Here is a 26,883-nt window from a genome sequence, read left to right as displayed (position 1 = left end):
TCAGAACCCGCCCACCAGGGATACAGGATATGCAGATTGGACATCCGACACCCGGATATGAGAGACAAAAAGATGCCCCGTCTCTTGTGAAGAAGGGAAAAGGGAAATAGAAAGGTCATAGAACAAAATAAAGGAAAAATAAACCCGCCCCCCCCTCAACCCCCCACCCTGCACCCCTGCGGATGGCTACGACCTAACCCCACTAGCAGCGTGCATGTCGCCCCCTAAACTACACCCCAGGGAAGGGAAAAGATGGAGGAGGAGATGTATTACAAAACTATACGGGCTCCCGGACTCCCCTCCCCCCGCCAAAAGCAGACATCCCCTACCGCGGTATTAAGCAAGTTATAACAGACTAATAAGCAAACCAATAGGGGAGCCACCGACAGAGAAAAGACAATCCCGCCCAGCCCCCGGCACCACAGAGACAGCAAATCCCTTTTCGATCATAGCAGTCACACCAAACCCAGACAATAAGAATTCCATCTGGCCCTCACTCCCACAGTAACAACCCAGCTGAGCCAAAAGAAAGTCATCGTACCGAATTCAAGTCAAATTCAGCCCTGGCCCTTCCGATCCATTGCACAAACCCCATCCAGTAGAACCAATATAGTAGCAAAAGAGTCAAAGTGTTGTTGAAAAAGGAGATCAATATAGCCAGAAAGAGTCAAAAAGACTAAGTCTCGAAGTCCATCAGATACACGAAAGTCAATCCAAAAAATAGTAGTGGTGGTCTGCAGAAGAGAAGGAAGAAGTGAGTCCTGTGCGGGCGACGACTTTGCCGATCTTGCTAGGTGTTCAGGGGCTCCAGCAACGTAGCGCTGTAATCGTGCGGGCACGATCGGCACCAGGTTCAGATCATAGTCGGGGTTCTCCTCTCGAGGTAGATCAAGCGTCGCGGGGGTAAGCGTATGTTGCAGGTCTAACACAAGGCTGGAGTCCGGTCTCAAACAAACAGTCTCGAGGCGTGCAGTCAAATTGTGAAAAGCAGCCTCCATTTGCAGGCGGCCATTACGGTCCCCAGGGTCGGTCCACACATCGTCCGATCCATCTCCGCGTGGGCGATAGAAAAGCAGATCTTCAGCTCCGGAGGCCGGCTACTCCGGGGAAACCAACAGGCGCGGAGTGGACGGAAGCGACTGGCGACTCACGGGCTGGGCTACCTTTACACCACTGCCGAGAGCGGGGGCCCCACCCGCGGACCCCGAGGGCTGCAGCAGGGTCCCGGGACCTGGCCCCCACCCACCGCGGCAACCATGTCTCGTCGCTGTTCGTCCAGTATTCGCAGGGACCGAAAACCACCACCGGGATAGAGAATATGTTCCACTCCGATGAGACCGGACTCTGCCGGGCACCCGCGGCCGATGTTGTTCAACTGAAACCCGGCTGGGTCAGTACTCGAGGTCCCGGCTTACACACTGGAGGAGGCCCAAAAATGAAAGACGGTGTAACTTCGTCAATAAAGGCGATAAAAACTCCGGGATTGCCCCTCTGGGCTCAGCAACCATTCAGACACACGGGAGTCTGGCGGGAGGTCAGGATGAAGTTCAGGATAAGTCCGCCAGCGAGGGAGGTCGACGGAGCCGGGAGCTTATGCGGCCATCTTGGATGCTTGCGTAGCTCCTCCTCCTTGCTTTTCTTTTTGGTTGCGGCTACCACCACGGAGCAACCGACTCTGGGGACCAGCTGTTATCAAGATTACGCAGAGTCCGGTCTACCATTCCCTGAGTCTCCCGCACTGAAAATCATGACGGATTCTGCAACCTTTGCTAAAGAAAGAGTGACAAGTAGACAAAGAAAAGTGTTGGGAAAAATAAAACCCTCTCTGAAACGATCTAGTCTACACTCTGTCTCTGATATCCCGCCACAACTGGTGTCAGAAGTGGGATATCCATCTCAGTCCGTCTGCCAAATTGAGATGGACAGCCTTATACAGCACATGATTAAAGGACAAGAGAAGTTGGAGCGGGCTGTCGAAAGACAAATGTCGTCAGCCTAGGCAGACCGTGAACTGTTTCAAAACACCATAACGGCGCATATAGAGAGCTTCTTACAAAAAGTCGCGTCTGACCCGGGTGCTCCAGTGCCTATGGAGAGAAGAGTACACGTTCCCAATCCGACTGGGATATCTCGGACTCCTTTATGTTAAACTTTGAGAGGGTGGCTAGAGCATGTGGCTGGCCCTAGGACAAATGGCCCTTCTTTTTAGCACCACTTCTGGCCGGCGAAGCACAGTTTGCCTACCAAGTAGCCAACCCTACTGGAGACGCACGCTACCAAGAAATCAAGGAGGTGATATTGGATCACCTTGGATTAGACGCAGAAGCATACAGAGTCAGGTTTCGGAAAGAACGAGGGGCACCTGGGGAGAACCCCAAAACGTTGTTTTTTCACCTGAAACTGGCTGCTGACAAATGGTTGCAACCGAACATTAGCACCAAAGAAGAGTTCATGGCGAAAATATATTTGGAGCAGTTTATGGAGGCCCTACCGTACGCTACTCAAAGGTGGCTAAAACAGCACTCCCACCTCTCAGTCGAACAGGCCATTGAAATGGCCGCAAACTACGCCAGAGAACAACCCCGGACTATGGGGTGGGACGTAGATAAACTGCACAAAGCCACTACGCCTACCAAAGTAGAGAAGAAAACAAAACCCATGGCGGACCCCTCAAGACCTAAACATACTAGAATAGACCTACCACCTGTTCAGGGTACACAGTGCTTCGAGTGTGGCGACTGGGGCCACATTGCCCGCATGTGTTCCAGAAAAAGTCCAGCCAAAGAGCCCATGGAAGTTGGGTACCTGCCAAAAGTGGTTCTGTATTCAGCTGAGATGGGAGCATCCTTTTATGTACGTGTAAGGATGAATGGCAAAGTGGTAAAAGCCCTTTTAGATTCAGGGTGTAATCAATCCGTAGTACAGAAAAGTCTCATCCTTCATAAACAATATGTCCCGGGGGCACTAGTTCATATCCGTTGTGTGCACGGAGACGTAAAGCCATACCCACTGGCCCTAGTAACCATGACACCCTTCGAGAAGGACCTGTGTACGGTTAAAGTAGGAGTGATCGATTCTCTGCCAGAAGATATTATTCTAGGGGTGGATAATCCGGGTTTTCTTTCACTATTCCAGAGCAAAATAGGTGGGCAGAAAGGGAAAGTGGAAAACCCCGTACCAGCCCTTATCACCCAGGAACCTTGGATAGTTGACCGCAGCTTCCGCTTTGCCCAAGCTAATAATAACACCCTCTTTAATGCCTGGGAAGCTGCTCATGTTAGTCAGAATAGTCAGGCCATCACCTATCCCCGTTTTCTTATCAAAAATTAGCTTCTGTATCGGGAAGGGGAAAGGGGGGGCCCTCTCAGCTATTGGTTCCAGTGCCCTTCCGAGACCAGGTCTTATTCTTCTCACATGCCCATCTCACGGCCGGACATTCCGGAAAAGAAAAGACCTCCAAAAATGTGTTACGGTATTTTTTCTGTCCCGGCATATAGAAAGATATACAGAATTATTGCTTAACTTGTGAAATATGCCAGAAGAAAAACACCCACAGACCTACCACCGCACTTCTGCGATCCATGCCCATAATCGGAAGTCCTTTTGAACGGGTCGGGTGGACTTAATAGGGCCATTACCCAAAACATCTAGAGGGCACCTCTACGCCCTAGTTATAGTCGATTAGGCTACCAGATTCATAGAAGCCTTTCCTCTCAGGGCTCCTACCACCAGAAACATGGCAGAGAAGTTTGTGGAATTGTTCTCCAGGGTGGGTTTCCCTAAAGAAGTAGTGACGGACCAGGGGACCCCCTTCATGTCCCGCATGAAGGAGGTATGCCGGACATTGGATGTGCATCATCTGCGGACGTCCGTATATCACCCCCAAACGGATGGGCTCGTCGAGAGATACAACCAGTCCCTGAAGTCCACCTTAAAGAAGATGCTCACAGTAGAGGGACGTGACTGCGACCGACTCCTACCACTGGCCCTTTACGTCTCACAGTCACAGATACAAAACAGCCTAGGCTGCTCAGCATTCGAGTTAGAATACGGACGACAGCCGAGGTCATTGCTCGAAATGACCAAAGATGTATGGGAGACAGAAGAGGAGCAAGACCAACGGTCTCTGCTAGAGTATACGCAGCAACTAAGGTCGAAGCTGGGGAAACTAAGAGACCTCGCTTACTCCAATTTGGAAAAAAACAGGACCAAACAGAAGAAATACTATGATCGGGGAAAGAAGTTGAGAAGGTTGGCTGTGGGGGACTGGGCGCTGGTGCTTCTTCCATCTTCTGCCAGTAAATTTAAAAGCGAGTGGATGGGCCCGTACCGAGTGAAAGAGACCATAGGCGACACCACGTACAGGATACAGATCACACCATCAAACAAGCATTTACAATGCAATAGGTGTTGCAGCATTAAAGTTTGAGTTATTGGCATTGTGTATGACAATGCGTTGCATAAATTTTTTCGAAAACTCTGAATTAGTGTATAAAGATGAATTGCAAACTGTCAGATGTTGCTTAATAATAAGGAGAGTTGGGAATAATTAGGATATGCTATCTTTTGCTATTCTGTGTTTTTTTTTTGTTATGCTATGCTTTGTTTTGTTATGCTATGCTGTGTTTTGTTATGCTATGCTGTGTTTTGTGATGCTATGCTGGTGAGGGTGAGTGATGGTGAGTGAGGGTGAGTGAGTGAGTGAGGGTGAGTGAGCGAGTGAGGGTGAGTGAGGGTGGGTGAGTGAGGGTGTGTGAGAGACGGTGTGTGAGGGTGAGAGATGGTGTGTGAAGGTGAGAGGGGGTGTGAGGGAGGGTGAGGGGGTGTGAGGGTGTGGGGGCGAGGGGGTGTGAGGGTGCGGGGGCGAAGGGGTGTGAGGGTGCGGGGGTTGTGAGGGGGTGTGTGAGGGTGAGGGAGGGGGTGGGCGTGTGAGGGTGTAAGGGCGAGGGTGTATGGGTGAGTGAGGGTGTGTGATTTTGAGAGGGAATGGGGGGGTGTGAAGGTGAGGGTCTTTGAGAGTGAGGGGGTGGTTGCTCGGAGATGCTGCACACTCCTCCGTGGAGGAATACATTTCACTGACCCAAATGTCTTATGGCTTCAGTGAATATGCAATTGCAGGTGCGCCATCATACTCTCTTACGTGCCACAATAACCGTCCCACCTAGATATAGTCAATTCTACTCTAGCCTCTGATCTCCCCAGTAGTCCAGTCCAGCTCAGTATAATGCCACCTGACCTGTTCAGTTGGCCCAAAAAGAAAATTAAATATCCTCCTTTGTGATTGGAAAGCAAGGGTAAACAGTCAGGAGTTGCAATCTACCTTGATAAATCATGCAGTGAAGTAGTCTCCTTTTCGAGTTTGCTTCCATAAAACAAATCTTGCACGTACAGGCTAGCGCCACGATTACTTCAACAAAAAACTTGCTACCATTGTTGGGATTTAAACCCAACTCATTTTTAAGCACACACAGGTTCACAAATCTAGGTACTAGGTTCTAAGACGCGAGTGGCTTCAGTGCGATATAGGCACATTATTTATCTCCGCTAGACAAAAAAAAATAACGGAGTCAAGCGCTTCAAACCGTTAACAAGAGAAAGACCCTCTATCCTTTCATATGAATCAGTTTGAGGACCTACACAGGACTCCCAGAGTACCCAAACTCCATGGACATCGGACTTAAGACATACTAGTTGAAATCTGCAAATGCCGGTCTTCATAAATCCTTACAGTAAAGGCTCCTACCCGGGGCACATTCTAAGCGATGTTCATCACGCATCTACGCCTCAACCCCGTTATTCCTCCAAACCGTGCCGGCGGCGGTCTCTCTTCATAACTAGCAATGGCCTCTATAAAAGCTCATTCAGTGACCACCTCAGTCTCTTGGCAATAAAATCCCTCTCGCCAGCCCTGGCGTTCCTCCCTATATTCAGCTCTCACCTTCTGTGTGCAGTCCTCCGCAGCCGCAGGACACGGATGGCAGTCCTCGCTGGGAGTGCAGCAGACCGGGTCTCTGAGGGGTGGAGGCGGAACCCAGCAGCCAAAGGCTACGAGTAAAAGGACGCGTAGGGCCGGCGGTTCCCAAAGCCATGCGAGGCAGAAGAGGCTCCAGCGGTCGCATAGCCAGGCCAAGAGCAGGCCGCAGAACCCGGGACATGGAACTCAACATGACTGGTGGTAAGAAGGCACAAGCGTGCTGTGGAAGACAGGACAGGACACAGGAACACACGTGCAGAGGGCACGGGCCGGAAAAACATCACCTCTATACCCACATCTTCCTCGTCGTTCTCATCCTCTTCTTCCTCCTCATTTTCGTCTGGAGGGGTAGGGGTTGTGATCCTCGTTACCCTAGGGCGGCTTGTGATTGTAGAGGCGGCTGTTGGACGGGGCCCGGTTTTGAACTACGGAGATGCTTGAAGATGAGCGAAACTGAAACCTGGTGTGGGGCGGGACTTCCGTTTTCAGAAGCCCGCGCACGCGGAGTGCCTGGCCAGAGGAGTGGTGACGCGGGGCTCCCATGTCCGAGTGAGAGCCCCGCGGAGGCTGCAGAGTCCGGCGATGCGGTGAGTGGGGTTAGTTGGGGGGGGGGGAATCTCTCTGTATGTGTGCACGTGTGTGTGTGGGCGGGGGCGGCAGCGGGGGGGAGGGGGGCTGGGGAGGTGTGGTGTGTGTCTGTATGTGTGTCTGTGTGCGAGCGTGATCCATGGTGACTGAAGAGCCTGCCGGAATAGGAGCGCGTGTTAACGCGCGCGACCTGATCCGATTCCGGCAGGTTGCGTGCGCGTGACAGTCTCTTGTCTCCTCTGGGTAGTCCTTGAAAGCTGAAATGACTGAAACGATTACAATAGACTCGCTTTGCGACAGCAGGAGCATTCGCCCCTGCAATCGCAGGCGCGAGACCTAAAAAACAATGTTATCACATAAATATGCTGAAAAAATGGCTTGGACCTCCTCCCAAGGCAACAAACCTTCTCATCCCCTCTACAGCCAGCCCAAAGGGTGAAATACCTGGGGTTCGTATTGGGCGACGGGATGATCGCACCACAGACAGAAAAGGTCAAGGCCATAGAAGAAACACCCTTTCCAACCCCAAGAGGGAACTAAGGGCATTCTTAGGCTTAATAGGGTATTACCGCAGATTCATTCCCAAGTTTGCAGAAGGAGCCTCTCCCTTAACAGACCTCCTCAGAAAAGAAGTCAGGCCCCGAACACTACTTACTCCCTCTGCAGAGGTATCGAGGGCGTTCAGAGAATTAAAGAAAATTATCACTACCAAACCAGTTTTCATATCACCTGATTTCGATAAACCCTTCATCCTGGTCACTGATGCTTCTGACTCAGGAATAGGGGCTGTGTTATCGCAGGTAGGGGGGATGGACTGGAACACCCCATTTTGTATGTTAGCAGAAAGCTGTTTCCTAGGGAAAGCAAGTATCCCACGATAGAACGGGAGTGTCTGGCCATTAAATGGGCCATTGACAAACTACGTTAACATCTGGAAGGGAAGTCGTTCATCCGTTACACAGACCACGCTCCCTTGAAATGGATGTACACAAACCAAGGCCAAAATCCCTGTGTGCTTTGTTGGTTCTTGTCTCTACAGCCTTTTGCATTTGAAGTACAACATAAGAAAGGGAAGGATAATAGCAATGCGGATTACCTGTCCAGGGATTTTCCTCTCCCCGAGCGGGAGAATCCAGGGGGTGGGGGGGGTGTGACGGGGCGGGGCGGCGCCAGGAAGAATCTAACGATGTACGGGAATGGTGGTCGGCAAAACATATCTTACCCCCTCTTGTCCCCTTTCAGCAGGACACATGGCTTCCACAAACGCAAACTTTAGGAAAACATGGATGATGAACAAAGCGCGGGTACCTTTAATTGGGACTGCCTGTAGGACGAGACTCCACCCTCGGATGACGTCACCCCGCATGGACCGTCAAACGAAGGGAATCCCCGGAAGAAGAGGCACGGAGTTACCCGTGAGGAGGAAGGTTTGGAGTGGAGAGCGAGTGTCAGAGACCGGAGCTTTGAGGAAGTTACAGACGGCAAGGAGAGTATGTCGGGCCTGAGAGCAGCGCTGAGACGCCAGGAGGCCAACGACCCCACGAGTCGCCCTGCCACGTTCCCAGGGGAGGAGCGTGGCTGGAACAGGTACGGGGCAAGGTGGCGGGTTAGGTAGGAAAAAAAGATCGCCGACTGTGTAACACCGAGCCCCCTCCTCTAATTGAGACTCCTTGTACATAACCCTCCCCCCCTCTTTAAATACAACCCATTTTCACCCTCCCGTGCACACGAGCACCGACCCTCACTTTTGTCGTGTGTTCTTCACGTCGTGCACCTTGGAGTTGTAGCTTTCCTCACCCCCCCCCCCTTGGTCCTTGGTTTAGGGAACCAGCTAATAGGACGGCTGTCCTGATTTTTCTTACTTTCTTGCTTTTCTTTTTGGTTGCGGCTACCACCACGGAGCAACCGACTCTGGGGACCAGCTGTTATCAAGATTACGCAGAGTCCGGTCTACCATTCCCTGAGTCTCCCGCACTGAAAATCAAGACTGATTCCGCAACCTTTGCTAAAGAAAGACTGACAAGTAGTGTTGGGAAAAATAAAACCCTCTCTGAAACGATCTAGTCTACCCTCTGTCTCTGGTACCCTGCCACACACTAGAAGTAAAGCACAGCCATTACTAGTACAACAAAAACTTATATCTAAGCCCACGTAGTTAAAAACTGCTGGTTTGATAACAATGAGGCATCTAGCATGATTCAAATATTTCGCTCTTGTATTTTATCCACCTCCCCATAGGTTGTCCCAAAATTACCACGAGTTTGGTTTCCACAGTCAGCTGTTTTTTTTTTTTTGTTTTTTTTGCAGAGTTTTATATAGCGCGAACTAGACCCGAGCTGAATCAGGTATTAGAGCGCTTTACATAGCACCAGTTACGTTACATGAGGACACACTTTCATTTTTTTAGGCACGGGGAGATTAAGTGATTTGCCCAGAATCACAGGAGGTTTTTTTGGCGTCGTTACCGAGACTCGAACCTCTCATTATCAGAAAGTAACCTTAAAATGAGCTAGGCTTCTATCTATGACCAACCAGGTATAACCAGGTGTATCTGGGTTTCTATGCCACTAAATATCATGTAGCTCTAAGCCCTTTAATAGCTCAGTCAGATACTTCTTGATCAAGTTTTTCTATGCCAACCTTGTCCACATTGTTTTGAATACGTTGAGTAAAGGCCGGTTAGCCCAGGTGGGTTAAGGGTAAATTGGAACCTCCAATTATAATATTTGGGGGAGGAATGCAGATACTGGCATTGCATATTCATGAAGTCCCTGCAGCTCATCGTCAATAGGTGCATATAAAAGAAGGTACAGTAGTCAGTCAGTCAAAGCACGCTTTATTCGATTTTCAAAGAAACCATAAAAAGCACATACAATACATATGCATTAAAATCACATTTCATAATTAATACAACAGCGGGATAAACCCGAAATTTGCTAAACTACATTGTGTCTAATACTAATAAAAGATACCTTATTTACAATAAAATGTTCAATGGAGCTCGTTTTTTTCTATACCGGAAAGCTTCTGCCAGGAAACTGGCCACACTAAAGGTAATGTAAATATTGCCCAACATCTGGAGGTAAATTAAAGCAGGTCTAACTTGAATAAAACCCGCCTCCCTCAGCACAGGTAATAGATGTTTTTCCCTGGCAGCAGTATAAAACCCACAAAACATCATAAAATGCATGGTATCCTGCTCAGAAAAATTATCACAGTCACAAGGGGGTGCATCTTTCGAATGATTCAATAAAGGGTAATAACCTAGAGAAAATTGGATCAAATTGAACCTGAATCTTGTTAATAAAAATCTGTGAAGGGGTCTTGTAACAAAGTTCAAATATGGTTCCAGGGTTGGGGTAGTGGTTAACATAACATGAGCTCTTATGGATGGTTTCATCATTTCCCTCCCCTCTCTACTAAGGCGGACCCTGTCTGTAAAATGGACTTTAATCCACTTTACGTCCTCTCTCTTAATGTCGCGAGGAGATAAGAAAAGTTCCACTCTACCCAAAGCTGAAAATGTGTTTTTTAGAAACTTCAACCAAGGTATTTTCATGTCATGGTCCAAAGACATGACGTCCTCCAGAATAAGATGGTTTAAGGTTAATTCTGGATTCAGCCATGTCCTTGCCCAAAGTAAAAGAGGTGCCAGATTCAGCTTGTCTGTAATATAACCCAGACCTACTTCCTCGTGGATAGAGAATGTAGGGGTCGATTTTGGCACTGAAAGCAATGTTCTAATTAACCTATTTTCTACCCTTTGGATTTTTTCTTGAGTAACATAACCCCACAGGGCAGCCCCATAGGTGGCAATGGGAATGCACTTGGTGCTATAAACCTTCAAAAGTGCTTCCATTGGCCTGGCCCCCAACCTTTTGGTAAAACCCAACAAGGCAGTTGTTGAACGAGCCAAGGCTAAGCACTTTGCCTTTAGCTGTGGGGCCCAAGACCCCCTTTCATCAAAAAGGACCCCCAAGTAGGGAAAAACCGGGACCCTGGAAACCACCTCCCCCTTACATTTGAAGGTTTTAGATCTTAATTTCCCTCTCTGCTTTCCCACTATCATAGTATGGGATTTTTTCGCGTTTACTTTCAGGTCAAGTTTTTCCATAAAGGAGCCGAAACGATCCAATAGTGTCTGCAGACCGATGCCTGTACGGGCAATCAGTACCGCATCATCTGCGTATAGGAGGGCCGGGATCGGCTGACCTCCCACACGCGGCACATCTGCACCCCCTTCCTCCAGCTGTTTTTCCAGCCCATTTATATAAATGGTGAACAGAAGGGCGGCCAGGATACACCCTTGGCGGACCCCTTTCTCTGACCTGAAAGTCCCCGTACATCTCCCCTCATTTGTGACCCTTACTTTGGCGAATAGCTCCTGGTGTAAAGAAGCTATAAAAGCAACCAGGGAAGAGTCTATCCCCATCTCAAGAAGGGTTGACCATAATTTGGACCTATTTACCAAATCGAAGGCCGAGGAGAGGTCCATAAAGGCCAAGTAAAGGGAACCCTCCCCGGCCACCACATATTTGGCAATTAGAAGGTGCAGATTCAAGCATTGGTCCAGGGTGCCTCGTTTCTCCCTAAACCCATATTGTATGTTTGATAGCCCTCCGCAGGCCTCCAAATTTTCCCTAAGTTTAGCCAATACAACTCTGCCCAGGATCTTAATGGCCGAATCGAGAAGGGAAATGGGTCTATAACACCCCGGGTCATCACGTTTTCCTTTTTTAAAAATTGGCACTATGATGGAGATTGCCCAGGTATTTGGAAACACCTTTTCATTTGCTGCCCTAAAGACTTTAGTTAATATCTGAGACCAAGTTTTCGGGCAGTATCTGTATAGGTCTGCAGGTACACCATCAGTCCCCGGGGCCTTATTTTTTGAGGTCTCCAAAATAGCCTTTAAAACTTCCTCCTCTAAAAAGACTATCGGGGGGAGGCCTGTGCTATCAATTGGCGGGGCTGGGCAATACCATTCTTCTCGCCGTAGACATCTTTAAAGTGATCCACCCACTTCTCGTCCGGGATAACACCGTCGGTGGCTACATTTAGTTCATCTGCAAAAAAAGGATGATTAATGATTTCCCAGAATTTTTTGCTATCACGCAAGACATCAACAGAAAGAAGTCTATCCCACGCTTCACTTTTGATTTAATCTTTTCTCCCCTTTAAAGTCTTTTTGTATTCCCTCCTCAAGCTGGCAATAAGCAGCCTATCCCTTGGTAAAGCTTTTAGTGCATGCATTAAACGGGTATGTATCCGTGAACAATCAACATCAAACCATTTTGACATACTAGGAATTTTCTTGGTGGGCATAACAGTCAGATCCTTCGTAACTTGGGCACATATGGATTCAAAAGCTCGAACAATTGAGCTGTTAGAGGCCTCTTGATCCAAGCATAACTCTATTTCTCCCTCAAATTTAGGCAATAAAATTGTCATAAAATCATCTGGAATCACCTTGCCCCATTTGAGCCTTCTCCCTTGGTCAGAGGGCACAGGTATTACCTTCTCCTGTTGGCGGCCCGGCCCCACTCGTTTTAGGTCCCCCCAACTCGTCTCCAATACCACAGGGTTATGATCACTATACGGTGACTGAATTGTTCTATAGGTTAGTACCTTTGATTGTATCACCGGCGTGGCAAATATATAGTCGATTATAGACCCTTGCGGAGATCCTTTATATGTAGGGACTCTTTCCCTCCCATCTGTGTTTAGGGGTTCATAAAGGTTAGAACTGGCCATTAAAACTTCCAAGGCCTCGCCAGTTTTTGTGTGTTCAAAATGGGGTATAAATGTTCCAGCTGGTCCCAAATGTTCGCCCAAGTGACAGGGAAGATTGCATAAATGAGTGTTAAAATCACCTAACACGATGAGCTCAAATACAGTGTGCTTATTGAGACTGAAATTATATAAAAATGTCCCTAGCTGTGCAATGTGATCTGTATCCATTGCCCTCTCCCAGGATTTATAAAAATTAAGTAATAAAATTGAATGGATCGGAGAAACAATCCATTCTACAATCAAAAGATTAGGGGAACCTGAGTAACTGTTTAAAAGACCCCGCAAGATTGAGGGAAAAAAGAAAAATTAAACCCCCTTTAGCTCTCCCAGCTTGGCTGGGTATCGCTGGAACTAAGAAGGTAACAAAACCATCCAGCCAAACATCACATGAGGTTTCCCAGGATTCTTGTAAAGCTATGACTTCAAAGGAGGTGATAAAATTAATCCATAGCGGATCATTCTTTTTGGCTCTTAGGCCAGCTATATTCCAACTAAGGAATTTACATAGGGCTGTGTCATTCTCCTGCATAGGCCCAGAAATAGAGGCAATTGGGGAGATCGGTCTGGTGCTAGACACTCGCCTCGATTCAGACCCATTAACAGGGGGCCCGACCGTCATTCACAATCATCTAGCCCAGAGAACGCTTCGAACCTGTTCGAAGTTTCAAAAGGGGTGAAAGGCAACAAGTGATTCATTCCACCTACACTTTGTGATTGTTCCATGCCTCTATAGTTATTCCTATTCTCCCTATATGGTACGATATTCCATCCCGATGTATTTTTTGACATTTTGGGGTTTTGATCCTGCCACATATACTGATTATTAAACATTCCGGGAGGGTTATTAAAAGGGCCAAAAGGTATCCCAACGGATGTTATTGCAGACACCTGGGATCTAGGATAGAAGTAGGTTAAATCACAGGGGACAATAAGTGAACCAGTGGTCCTTGGCATCCAATTAAGGATGTGTGTCACTGCCCCTGGATCTCTGAAATTTATAATTATAATAACCCCCTCTATATCCTTTACTCTACTCCCCAACCAGGGGAGTCGCCTTACATGAACAATCTCATTGTTGATGAAGCGTGAGAGTGGTCTATGTTGCCCAAGCCAATGTATGGTTTTATTTTTTAATTGGCTGAACCCTTCCCTCTTATTGTCTGCCAACCTGGGGACCCCCGTAAGGACCACCACGTAGGGGACTGCCTCTGGTGGTAGTTTAACATTGCGGACCCTCTGGTTCCCTACTTTACCTGGGTATACTCTCCCCCCTACCTCCTGATTAATTCTAGCAACCACTGTGCTGACCCCTTTATTGGTGTCCTTCTTACTAATTTGGGTGGGCTGATGAACTGCCTTAGATGGAATTACCCCCTGGTCAGTACTGCTCGCAAGATTACTTGGAGGATTTGAAGCCTTTTGTGTGGGTGTAGGAACTACAGCTATAGGCGTTAAAACTTGTTTTGCAGGTACTACCAACTGTCCTGTTTTATTAGTGATCGCCGTTTCTATAACCCCCAATCGATCCTCTAACCTCTTCAGCCTCTCTAATATGGGGGATGTGAATGCCCTAAGTAGGTGTTCAATACTTTCGAGGGAGAGTGTTGACAAATTATCAGTAGGGGGAGAGATACTGCTAGGTATTAAGTTTGGACCAACTGCAGTCGATATAGAAATATTTGGGGAGGATGGCATTTCATGTGGGGCAACCTGGGCCAGGTCAGGGGATAGGATTACATTACTTATGGGTACAGGAGCAACTGTAACTATTCTACCCTTTCCGAAATCAGTGTGACTGATTTTGGCTCTTTGCTGAGCCCCTCCCTTCCTCTGTCTCTTATTTGGTGGTGGTCCAACAATTTTGCCAACCCCCTGTTTCCCAAATTTCTTTTTCCCAGGTGGTGGTATTCGTATATTAGTAGGTATGGTTTCAATTGAAGTGGTAATATCACTAATACCCATAGTGTTACTTCCTTCTATACCACTAATAACTAATAATGAATGGATCGTTTCTCGCAGGAGCATGGGATATCCCTGCGATAATTGCGAGTCTTCATTTGCATGTGGCAAACCCTCTCCCGCTTGCACTTGGCTGTTCTCTGGTGATACGCCCCTGGTGGATCTGTTTTTAATGGCTTCAATGGAGCGTCGGCGCTCTGCCCTTCGATCCGCCAGATCACAGTCCCTGTCTGTATCACCAGCGGGCTTTCTGAAGTACTTATCCAAAGTCCCCTTGTTGTTGCCCCCAGAGTCAGATGACGCACTTTTTCCATGCATAGCAGCCATTAAATGTAGCCACGTCAATGTATAGGAATCAAATTTAAATAGGCACAGACAACAAACTTACTTATGGATTGGACTAAGAATGGTTGCACGAAAAAATAAATGTTGGGAGGGCTGGCTCAGCCCGGCCTCCCTCGGCCCCCGAACGGCCACAAAACGGTCCCGCCCTTGTCCCGGGCTTAGCCCGGCGCCCGCCCGCGCGCGTGACGCGTTACCTTCTGTGTCTTTATTGGGAGTAGGAGGCGGGGTCAGGGGGGGGGAAGAGTCAACTCAGGTGCGGCCGATGACAGAGCCGCAGGCTTCCTGGGACTCGCAGTCCCACACTCCCTCGCCGTCCAGTCAATTCAATAGGGCTCCCAGGGGCTCCAGGCACAGAGCAGCAGAGTCCTTCCACAAAAGTCAATCACGCAGCTTCGAGCGGCTCCCGCGAAGCGGGGGCCGCGAGGCGTGTGTTTAAACTCCTGGGAGAAGGCGGGGTCAGGGGGGAAGAGTCAACTCAGGTGCGGCCGATGACAGAGCCGCAGGCTTCCTGGGACTCGCAGTCCCACACTCCCTCGCCGTCCAGTCAATTCAATAGGGCTCCCAGGGGCTCCAGGCACAGAGCAGCAGAGTCCTTCCACAAAAGTCAATCACGCAGCTTCGAGCGGCACCTGCTTGTACCCGAAGGTACAGTATAATGGCCTCCACCGAAATTAAGCGAGCATCCATGACAAGACTGATACTACTGTTTCCTTTCTTGTACTAAGCGTCACAGAAATTCAATTTTCCAACCCATTTACATTAGACAGAAAAACCTTCAGAAATACATACATTAAAATCAATGGGCAGAAATAGTCTCTAGGCTAACAACTAATTTTTTCCCCAACAACTTCGATGGATCATAAATAGACAGAAGCAATTTGGTAGTCTCCTTAGAGATACTAGGGGTGTTAGGGAGGGTGGGGTTAGAACTTCCCTCCAACTTCTGAAAGGAGAAGTAGATCTGAGATTTTTGTTTTTAAAAAGGTGGTTGTTAGAGGGTTCAGAGGGAGGCCCGTTGGAATTAGGTTCCAGCAAGGTTTTGGTTATTTTAAACATCTCCCTGGGGCAGTAGGCAGCTTCCTTTGTAAAAGGACACCTGGGCTGTGCTTATTGCTGTATGGTAGGTTCTAACAGTTCCCCGATATTTTATTTGTGTGTGTTCTGCATAGTCTATCCTCCAGTTCCTTTCTGCAATCTTACAGTGTTTTTTAAGAGTTCTCAGATGGGGGGAGTACCAGGGGGCTGATACTATTATTTTTCTGAATTATTTTCTTCCTGGGGATGGTTAGATCTAGGAAGAGGGTTAACCCTCTGCTCTACCTGCTGCTTATTGTACACACACAGGCAAAATGACAATAAACGCCACACTTGACAGTCTTTATCAAGAGCAGGACATTTTGTTTAAATTACACCACATGAAATTTAGATCCACAGGAGTAGCACGTTAATACCACCACAAGGTTTTCTTTTCTGCAACGGTTTGTTATAGGTAGCTTTCTGACCTTTGGCCATGCAAACTAAAACGTCAATACTTTCAAGTACTTTTGCTGACTCTTGAATGCGGTTCGCAATGTCAACAGCCTTTATTTTTTTAATCAAGCGTATTTAACGGCTATATTCTTTGAATAACACGCTCTTTCTCTCCAGAATTCAGTTTTATATTTGTCATCTTTGTAACTGCTTTGATACTACATCCTTTATACTTGTCAATTTCTAAATGTGTCAGGGACCATTATCTTTGATTACTCACCTGGAGTTACACACTTATCATTTTCCACTGTAATCATATGTAACATGTATATATGGACACTTGTGTAATCTGTTTTTACTCCAGTTATAGGTACCACTGACCTGTGACTGAGAAAAAGGGTGAGTTAATTACCTACCCGAAATAGGGTGCTTACACAATTAGCTACCCAGCACTTATAATTAGGTCCTGAAGAAAGCCCTCCGACCCCTCCTGGGCAATAGAAGGGGCTGAAGCATGTCGACCTTTCTCATGAACCACACAGTGCTATAGAAGAGTAGCATTTCTATATATGCACCACCTAATCTTTTAATCTTGCCACCTCTTCTTCTGAATAAAATGTGTTTAGGAGGTAGCGCGAAGCAATTTTAACTCCCTCCAATTTTTCTGTTTACCTCACTTCTTGTTCACTTTATTCCTGATCACTACTGCTAAAACCAGTGGGTCAACCTACAGGTGGAGGAAAGCATATTATCAACAAAAAAAACAAAAGACGATGATGCTTTCCCGTTCTAAGAGAAGCGGAGAATCAAGATATACCGCCCTAACGCTCCTGTACATGAATGAGGGTTTTTAAGTTGGTCACCACACCTGACCCTGGTATTGCAGGTACAAGTGATCCATTCTGTATACACTATACCAAAGTAAGGTATAGTGTGCATAGAGTCCATGTGATCCCCAAGGGTAGGCAGAGGTTAAAGTAGACAGTACCTTACTCTCTATTTTCTGGAAGTGAGGGCGAGCAATAAAGCCTTATCAGAGGGTAGTGCTAAGCATTTATTGTACAACTCAGGCAAGAGATGATTTCAAACACTCAAGGACTGAACTCTGACCAATTCGTTTGTATAAAAATATTTTGTTCTTTGTATTTCCTAGAACCAAGCTATGTCTGGTACAGGTCAATATAGAAATACTTTGCAAGCTTAAACAGTAGAAATACAGCTTGATGGCAATAAATTGATACAGTAGAATTACTTTGTATTTGCAGATAGTCAGTATTACTGTGCAATTACTTTTCTTACTAAGCCAGGTATCTCTAGATACAAGGCTCGTAAATTTGCTGTGGGAGATAAAATGAGTAACGGTGTTTTGCAAACTTAATACAGGCACTAGAGTCGCACCTCCTGCGTCACAGAGGCAGCCGGGTGCAAAATGCATGGACCGCACGTTAGCCAACTGGCTACGCACAGTAGTGGGATTGGGGACTGCGGCGGGCAGGCCACCAGATTGGGGGACAAAATCACCTGGGGTCGAGGTCAGCACCCCATGGCCCAATGGCCAACACAAGTACTACACCACCAGCAGCGCAGGGGCGGATGGGTGTAGGATGCCGCCTTGGCTGCTGCTGCAGACTCGGTTGTGGTTCCCTTGGAGTCGGTTAGCCACGGCTGAGGCGAATGGGGCTTTGGAAGTCATCATCCTGAGACCACAAGCGTGCAGCGACGCAGTTGGTCGAACGGTCACAGTTGCTCTTTCTGGACCGCTTCGGCTACGGAGTCGGTCAGGGTGTTGCCTTCGGTCACGGTTGAGGGGACCGGTCAGATATTTGGCTGCAGGTTGGATTTGGAAGCTTGTTGAGGTTCAGGGGTCACTGTGATCCAGGCTAGGAACGCTTGGTGGACCTCTATAGGGTGTTGGTTCATTCACGCTTGGGGCACCAGGAGCGGAGTGGGGGAACCTCGCTGGGTCATCCGGAGTCAGTCGGTTACTTTTGAGCACATCCAGTACTCATGAGAGACAAAGTTCTTTTTAGTTGCAAGGCAGATTCCCCGGGTTCTTGAGGACTGCTGGCTGCAGGACACAACGAGGCTTTGGTGGAGGAGTCTGAGGTCGGGACAGGCTGGTAGGACCGGGGCCCAAGTCAGCTCCTCTTGTCTCTGCACGGCTGTTCGGTCCTTCTTCTTGCTTCTTCTTTTCCGCTCTGGTCTTGTCTGAGGAGGCAAGGTTCGGGGTTGTCCCTCAAATCCAGATTGAGGGGCGTTACAGGTAGGTACAGGTCTGAACCAATGGGTCCCTACCTTGGGGTGGTTAGACCCCCTATTATGTCATCCTCCAGTGGGAGGGGGGCATAGGCCTCACTCTGGTTGGCTGGGTCTCCCATCTGTAAGATTGCAGGGACTGAGAGTTGTGCTTCGCTTCACCTCGACTTTCCCACTTGAGGGGTGGGGCTGGCAAAGGTGGGCACACCTCTCCTCTTAACTTGGGTTTCCCGACGATTCTCCCGCCAAACGTGGGGGTCAGAACCAGTGGGAGCCAGTTGGTGGGAGCAGCAAATGGCTGGGGTCACTCACAGAGGCGGCAAGCCTTTGAAGCTTCCCCTTAGTGGACACTGACCTTTCAGGGGGAGGAGGCGTGGCACCTCGTCCCATCTCCACACCCTATGTGTTGCTTTCCCCACCCCGTACTCCACAATTCATCCCTCCGTATTGCTTCCACTTTGCACCAAGACTTTGACTGCAGTTTGAGTTGATACCCCCTAATACACGCTTTTGGAGTAAAGAAATGCTATGCCAGGATTTGCTGGTAGAGACTCGTTTGTGACTTTTCTCTCTGGAATAATGGGTTTGTCAACTGTGATTTTTAGATTTAAATATTTTTTTGCAAACAAACAAAAATGCAATCTTTTTTACTGTAACAAATATGTGGCACGTACGTTTTGATGTAACTACAGTTTTCCTCACCAGGCTATTTTTTAAACCACACAATATTGTTTGTGTTTTCCATGTCCAGGCTTGGAAGAGTGATCAAGTAATGAACACGTGCTTCAGATGTGTGCTGACATATAGTGCAATATTTTCTCAGCCAGCTGAGGTAACAGTAGGAGCTCAGGCTAGCGCTGAGACACCATTGTTGGTATTTGTGCGCTTTATAAATATCATCATCATTATCATTATCAAGTGTTGGAATTTGTAGCTCAAAAGTCCAGTTTTTACACTGTCTGTCCACACTTAATAATGTATTTATTAACACAGCACTTGAAAGCAATTCAGTTAAGCACTACCCCCATTCAGCATGCCCGTCCAATTGCTGTCATATCTCAGTCCCTGCTGCGCTACATCAAAGTGGTTGCATTGCAGCATAATTTTAAGCATCTGATAATTTTCGATATTGCTGTACGGAAGAAGCGCTATTCGACTGTAGTTTGTTGTGAATGCACGACTGACCAGTCCCACTTGGGTTTTCCTGTTTTACAGTTCTTAGAACTGAGGCTACATGGGAGTCTTATGAAACACAGTGATCCAATATTAACTACATATCAAACCAAAGCAATTATGATAAAATTATCTAGGCTTATGGTTGGTACATTCTGCGACAATAACTATCAAGATTTTCAAGCTTTGTCCCTTTTCAGAAAGTTGTAGTTGCATCCTCTGAGTTTTAGATTCTCAAAAAGACAAAAGCTTTTAAAATCGAATCCTGCATTTGTTATTTGGAAATATGTTAATCTGGATAGGATTGCAAAGCGATTACCTTAAATGTTTCTGGTATTTAAAATTGCCCAATACCCACCATCCCAAAACCACCTACCCTCCTCAATCCAAAATATTAAATAATGTTCAGGGAGACCCATCTTACACTGAGTGAAGCAGGTGAAAAGACAAAGTAGGAGGCAGACCAGACTGAAGTTCTTATTTTTAAGATGCAGAGGTATTTTAATTGAGTTTATTAAGCAAGGAGCAACAAACCCGTCACGTCCCCTCCCCTCAAAATCTTCCCCATTTCTAATCAACAGACAAAATAACATGTCAAACACAAAGATAAAATGGATTGGTAAAATACAAATGTTAAACCATACAAACCATTAAAATTACATTGCAGCCCAATATATCATTCTTGGAAGCAAACCCTTTCCATGAAGACTAAGCCCCCCTGCATCGGAAAATACAATGCATCTTAACGCACCCAACATTAAAACATAATACTAATATTGCCAATATATTTGAGAACAAGCCTATTACTTATGAACAAATGTAGTCTTTCAGCCAAAAGGGTTTTGTCTTTCTCCTCTCCACTTTCCCATTCTTCCGTTGAGCTTTTTGCTTCTGTTACAACATTATTTCACTGAACAGTTCCACCAGTTTCCCTTAACCAAACAATGCGTTGCAGCTCATAACATAAAGTAAGCTTCCAGGCATTCCGTCTCCTCCTATCATCCATTCAGCAGACATGATGCCTTCAGGAATGACTCCAATCAGAGAGATATTGGGATTTGCAGAATGAGAGCCAGACTGGACACAATAGTCAAGTATGCTTCCCTGAGAGTTTCTCAGAAATATCTATTGTGGAACTTAAGCCACAGTATTCGTAGATGGATTATTCTCTACCGGATGAACATCTTACCCTTAACTGATTTAATTGGAAATTGATCACCCAGCAGGGAAGGTGGAAAAATGTTAACTTTTGTAATAAGGCTACTCAGAATCTCGATCATGTTTTGTTTGTTTGTTCTGCTCTGATTACATTTCGATTTAGGTGGCTACGTCCAATGTTTATCCAGAATGGCATTAAAAATGTTACATAAGCTACAGAATTTCTGCTCTGTCCAAAAATTGAAATAGTATGCATTAAACTTTATAACTTTTTAGGGATTTTATGAACATATTTTAAATGGTTTTATTAGAGCCTGACTATGACTGTTGCTAATTCTCTGTTTGCACTAATTAGGTTACTTTGCTCATCTAAAAAGTTTTAAAGGGAAATATCGCTGCTACTCTTGATGCATCTTAGATAAATAGTATTTATTCTTAACAGGACCTAACTCTTTATGGTTCTAGAATAGGAGATAAATGTTTGATTGCTGCTACCCTATTGCTGCTGTTAGATGCACTTTACTTAATGATTTGCTATTATTGATACATGAAGCACTTTATTCCTTAACATGCCATTAGATTAAACTGCTTTTTAATGTTAATATATTTGATATTTAAATATAGAGGTAATGTTGGAAATGGTTATGTTTTTTATGATGAATCTTTAATGAAGTATTGTTTAATGGCTGTTGGGTTTTGCTATGATTAACTTTGTATGTTTTAAGTGGACCTCATTAGAGATCCAAATGCTTAATAAATATATTGAATTGAATGGAATGACTCCTGGTGGCAGTCGGAACTTGGACACACACCCCACAGACCAAGCCCGCAACCTAGGAATCATCCTCGACAGCAAACTCTCCATGAAACACCAGGTTAACGCAGTCTCCTCAGTCTGCTTCCACACGCTCCGCTAAGTTTTCAAGTGGTGCACAATATGCACCAGGAAGACTGTGACGCAGGGCCTTGTCATCAGCCAACTGGACTACAGCAGCAATGCACTCCATACAGGCACCAATACTGAACTCAGAATGCAGCCACCAGACTCATCCTGCCCAAGAGGAACGTCATCACCCAGCAAAACCTCACTGCCTCCAGATCCAGAAGAGATGCCAGTTCAAGCTTCTAATCCACGCCTAAAAAGCCCTCCACAACCAAAAAAACAGCCTCCAGGCACCCCAGCCTGCATTTCCACCAACCTCTCAGTAACCTCCGCACACCTCACCCTTACACAGATAACTTACATACAGAGGGCACCTTCTCCCATCTTGCTGCCAAAGCTTGGAACACCCTAGACCTCCGCACCCTCGCAGACCCACTTCAGGAAAGGGCTCAAGACCAGGCTCTTTGACTGATACCTGCAGCAAGAGCCTGGATACCCTCTTGGGTGACAAGCTGCGCTTTACAAGTACGACCCGATTGATTGATTGAAGTAGGCGGCTGCATTGAAAGAATCACTTGGCAAAGTGGATCAAAACATCACATAGGCACGTATCTCAATCATAACATTTTTCTTAAGCATGTTCCACTTGTTTTAGATAACTATATATTATTTTCACCACAAGACAACCTTATATCAAAAATATATTTTTATTTTTTAGATATTTATGTTAAAAAAAATCTTGTTTCATGATATATATACTTTAGTTAATTATTCATAAAACCAATACACTTTTTTCTTTTACATACAGATTTCTGTTCTGCTCATTGACATTTTTCTTTGTGTGTGTAAAATAAACCGGTTGTCTTCATGTACAGACATTTATATGCATACATTGGCTAATACATTCTCAATTGTTATTAATCCCAAGAAATCTCTCTTGATGTTAATACATATTCATTTCATTCCCTTAAAGTGATGAAAACTGGCGGTTTGTAATTTGATGAAAGCTGGCGGATTGTTATGCGTGTTTCGGCTTTCGCCTTCCTCAGGACTCCATCGCAAAAGTCTTTAAAGGAAAACAATTTAAAAAGGTTTTTAACATTGCTTCTCTTGAAGAGAGACTGCTGCAACTAGATGCCGTTTTTCCTGCTGCCCAAGAGAAATAAAAGGCTTGAAAACGATGATGTGAGGCGCCTCAATGTTGGGGTACTTTCATATGGATATATATAGCGGCCCGGGACGCCCCGCCGCAGAAGAGCGGATCCATCACGCCTATTGAGTTTAAATCGGCGTCATTTGGAACAGCGCTGCCGTTCTCGAGGTCAATACTGGCAGGGACAATGTCATCTTCATTGCCAGCAAAACCTACTATAGGTATTTAAACTTTGTGGAAGAATGCATGTGAACTACAAAAGTTCATAACTACGTTCACCAGGATGCAATATGGCCATGCCCACTGAGGCGAAGCTGATTTTAAAAGCGCAACAAACACAGCGCGAAAATCACGCGACATTCCCACAGCAGAATCCAGTGAGAAAGGGCTAATGGAGCCCGAAACCGGTTTGGACTATCAAAGACTGCTGCAACTAGATACCGTTTTTCCTGCTGCCCAAGAGAAATAAAAGGCTTGAAAACGCGGATATGAGGCGCCTCAATGTTTGGGTACACATATACATATATATATATATATATATATACACACACATCTAAAACATGTGGAACATGCTTAAGAAAAATGTAATGATTGAGATATGTGCCTATATGATGTTGTGATCCACTTTTCCAAGTGATTCTTTAAAAAAAAAAATTTGTATTTCCCTGTCCTGGCTTCTTAACCTAGATTCAGGGGCCCCTTTCTTTATAGATTTGGCGGCTGCATTGAATACATTAGCATTCAGGACTGCTTTCACAACCTAAGCCACGCCCTTGGACGCTTTCTGCCTTACTTACCGTGTCAATGTTCGATCTTGTGTAAGTCTGTGTACAGTTACACCAAGTGTAATGTGTCTGTGTCGCTTTGTAAATTTCTGTTGCTTCTGTGAACACGTGTGAATGACTGTGTACTAGTGTGTGGATGTATGTACGCTTGTGTCAGAACCTGTATAGACTCTTGTAATACTATATGGATGTTCATGTCAGTGTGTGCACCCACTCTTGTTCTCATGTAATCTTAACCCTTTCCATGCTGATGACGGAACCACTCCGTCATCAGCTGCGGTTGGGCTGTGCTGATGACGGAGCGGTTCAGTCATGGCCCCGCCGCCACGCCTGCGCGGCGCCTTCTATTGAGCGGGCGGGGCCATGATGGAACCGCTCCGTCACGAGCACAGCTCAACCGCGGCTGGTGACGGAGCGGTTCAGTCACCAGCATGCGGCCGCCCCGCCCACTTAGCGCTGCGGCGAAGTAGCCGCCGCAGCGATGCGGTTAAATCAATGTCTGCTCTTGTGCACAACTGTTTGTATTTTGGTGTCCCTGTGACCCTCTACCCCTTCTCTCAGTTACAAGACCACCTCATAATCAAGTTTTAAATACAAACATTGTTACAATAAAGCCACTGTGCATGCGTGCTCATACACTGCAGCAGCCAACTTGTAATTGTGTTTGTTATTTTTATACAAACTGCATTACAAGATAGTAGGTGTACATAAGCGTCCAATACTGATAAATAAATAAAAAAAGCAGTTGCAATGCGAAAGGACTTGCATTTACGGAAGACCTATTGCATTCCAAATAGGCTGCGAGAAGGCGCGAACAGCAGGAGTGCGGGGGCGAGACGGCACGGACAGCGGGAGGGGCGGGGGAGAAGGCACGGAAGAAAATATTGCTCACAATCTAAATAACATACCGTGCAACCCTCGAAGTAAAGGGACCAGTAGCCATGGAAGGATACAAATGACAACATGGCCACCATAAGAAGGGACTAACAAGCCTATAAACTAATCGGAAGACGGCATTTAGAAAGGACAAAGACACAAGCCAATAAAAAAAAGTTGGGCTGGGGAGTGTGCGTGGCTTCTCTCCGGTACTCAAGTACCACAGATCAACCCGCTTGCGCGCTGGCTCAGGGCTCAACCTAAAAATTGGCAAAGCCAATACCCAACAAGCAAAGGCAAGACCTATTGACTTCGCCAATGCATGTTGATTCTGCTAAAGAATCAATTTTTCATTGCTTGTGGTGTTTGGCACTGCTGGTCACAATATTAGTTGAACCTGCTTTTTCTTACCATACAAAACGTGCATCACTCAGAAGATAGAGTACTTTAGATTATCCTTCAGTTAACGGTAATGGTTAATTATAGGTGCAAGAAACTTCAAAATCTGCGGTTGCAAGCGCAATGTAAAAATAAGAAGCTATTTGAAATCAAGAGGATTTTAAGATGGCGCATGTTAAATACTCATTTTCAAATACAACAAATTGAGCAGAATGTGCGTTCACTGGTTTTCACAAAGTGGAGAGAAAATCGCAATGTTACTAGACATGCGTAAGAAACGAGACGAAAACTGACACGACCTGCCACAGAAAAAAACACAGAAACACCAATCGCTCAACACCGACACACTCATTGGCAAGCGATATCAAGCTTTTGGTTGCGTCACCAACACGCATCTTTGCTACGTAACCATCTGCACGCGCTGTCATTTTTGGCCACTCCCATCCGGCGCCATTTTGCGCTCCAATTTTTTCACGAGTTGACAACTAATGCGTGACCTTCTCGCGGTTGCCATTTTGCAGCCCCACCCCCTTTTCATCACTCCGCTAAACAATGAAACCGATTAATCGATTGTGCATCATTCAACTTTGGTATCGGTGGCGATACTCACTGTGCAATCGATTAAAACCCAATCTGGTGGGCTGCCGGCTGATATCGGCTCTCACTCACCTGCTGTTCGCGGTATCGACTGGTGGCTTGGGCGGGGCCCAGCCCTCTGTTCCCCGGCGGTTTTATTACCTATTTTATCATTTAACCGCTGCTTTAAGCCACCCTGACTTCGATTTCCCCCGACTGAAAGCAGAATCTGATACCACAGGCCTATGCTCCTCCCCCGGCACCGATTGGACATATCGATTGGTAATTAGTAGTTGACGGGCAGTAGCTATGGCCAATGGCTAGGGGGCTGGACTCTCTTTTTAAGACCACGCCCACCGCGAGATGTTAAACTAGGGATAGCGGGGTGCAGCCTGCTCGGACAGCAATCGGTCCTGCCCCTTTAGCCTCGAACATGAACGATAGTAAGAACAGCCAATAAGAAGGGCACTTTCTAATGGCCACACCTACCGCGATTAACATGGTGAGCGCTCAGATGCGCTTTAAAATGCGACCAGCAATCGGTTCCGCCCATTATAATTGAGGCACGAGGACAAAGAGGAGCCAATAGGATAAGAGTATATACAGTAGCCTGCGGCATATTTAAGAGTGTGATTTCAGACGTGCCTTACTGCCTTTAATTCACGTCAGGGGCACATGCTACTCTTGTGGAATGAAGTGGGCAGAAAAGTAAGTGGCACTGGGAATTATAACACAAGTTGAGAGATGGAGGTTAGAGGGGAGTATAGGTGATCACGTTTGCTGCAAAGAGTGAAGAAATAGGCACATGGTAAAGAGAGAGAAAGGGGCTTGTGTGAAAGGTTCCAAAAATAACAAGCATTGGCATTTTTATTTATTTTATGCGATTTTATATAGCGCGGACTTTACCCGAAGGTGTCAGAGCGCTTCACAATAGGAACAGAACTGATACATGAGGAGAACATTACAAGTGAACAAATTACAAAAGCAAACATTAAGTTACATGAGGCAAAAGTGGCAATTGTGAGCAAACAAAATACAAGAGGTAGCAAACGGTGCATTACAGGAGGAAAAAGTGACGTGTGCAGGTTACAAAAGCGTACAAAGTAAAAGTAGAGGTATAATACTGCAATATATGGCAGACACTCAAACACAAGAACAAACGTTACGTAGGCAATGGTGGCACTTGTGCAAGTATCGAAAGCAAACAAAATGTAAGAGGTAGCAAAGAGTGTGTTACAAGAGAAAAGTGACGTGTGCATGTTACAAAAGAGTACCAAACACAGGTAGAAGGGTAATACTGCAATAAATGGCAGACTCTCAAACCACAAGAACACACTGGGAAGGCATTTCCATAGTAATGGAGAATAGAATTTTCTATAATGAAAGGTCTTCCTTCAGATAATAGAGAGGGGGTGAATTCAATGTGGAAGTGTCTTTGAAGGAGGAGAACTTTGAGGTCAGTTTTGAAGGCCTGGGAGGAGGAGGTGGTCCGGAG

General features: G+C 46.3%; 1 protein-coding gene across 2 annotated transcripts in view; it reads right to left on the bottom strand.

Moving 5' to 3' along the window:
* The window catches only part of LOC144770613 (E3 SUMO-protein ligase ZBED1-like), a 185,779-nt gene extending 160,139 nt beyond the window's left edge, over positions 1–25,640 (bottom strand). For both annotated transcript variants that reach the window (XM_078655295.1, XM_078655296.1), the window contains exon 1: positions 25,482–25,640. The gene's annotated coding sequence lies outside the window, so the exon portion shown is untranslated. The remainder of the gene's footprint in view (positions 1–25,481) is intronic.
* Positions 25,641–26,883: the final 1,243 nt, after the last annotated feature.

The sequence above is a fragment of the Lissotriton helveticus genome, chromosome 7, assembly GCF_964261635.1.
Source record: "Lissotriton helveticus chromosome 7, aLisHel1.1, whole genome shotgun sequence".
In the NCBI taxonomy this organism is placed as follows: Eukaryota; Metazoa; Chordata; class Amphibia; order Caudata; family Salamandridae; genus Lissotriton; species Lissotriton helveticus.
This window is presented reverse-complemented; position numbering and strand designations above follow the sequence as displayed.